Consider the following 882-nt stretch of genomic DNA (forward strand, 5'->3'; position numbering starts at 1 on the left):
AAGTCCAAATTCTGGGCAGGCGGGGTTTCATAATTTTCCAAGTGCCAAATTCCGAGCGGGTGGGGTTTGTAAATTCTGCGAGGGCGGAAAAAACTTCCAAGTCCAAATTTTGAGCGGGTGGGGTTTTTAAATTTTCGTGAGGGCAGAAAAATCTTCCGAATGCAAATTCCAGGCGGGTCCCCGGGTTTTGTAATTTTCACGAGGGCAGACGACTCATGTACGTGATCCAAAACCGGTCAACTTATTTTTTTGGTTAACGCCCAAAGTTTTGAACTCAAATCGAGTTGGCTACCCCGACTCGAATTGCCTCCGAATTTTTCGCACAACCCATGTCACCGTGCTCAACTTGATTCTAAGTGCCCCGAGTCATGTACGTGGTCCAAAAGAGGTCAACCTTTTTTTTTTGGGGGGTTAATGCCCAAAGTTTTCAACTCGAACCGTGTCGGCAACCCTGACACGAATCGCCCCAATTACTCGAACCCCGACTCGAATCGCGTCGAGCCTTAACCGCCTCCAATTTTTTCGCACGACTCATGTCACCGTGCTCGACATGATTCTAAGTGCGCCGAGTCATGTGCGTGATCCAAAGGCGGTCAACTCTTTTTTTCGGTTAACGCCCAAAGTTTTCAACCCAAATTGTGTCGGCGACCCCGACTCGTATCGCCTCGAGCCTTAACCGCCTCCAGTTTTTTCGCAGGACTCATGTCACCGTGCTCGACTTGGTGCCCCGAGTCATGTACGTGATCCAAAAGCGGTTAACTTCTTCCTTCTTTGGTTAACACCCAAAGATTTCAACCCGAATCGTGTCAGCAACCCCAACTCAAATAGCCTCGAGCCTTAATCGCCTGCAATTTTTTCGAACCACTCATGTCACCGTGCTTG

The sequence above is a fragment of the Cupressus sempervirens genome, chromosome 7 (genome assembly GCF_028749045.1).
Source record: "Cupressus sempervirens isolate cs-2001-9-10 chromosome 7, ASM2874904v1, whole genome shotgun sequence".
Lineage (NCBI taxonomy): Eukaryota > Viridiplantae > Streptophyta > Pinopsida > Cupressales > Cupressaceae > Cupressus > Cupressus sempervirens.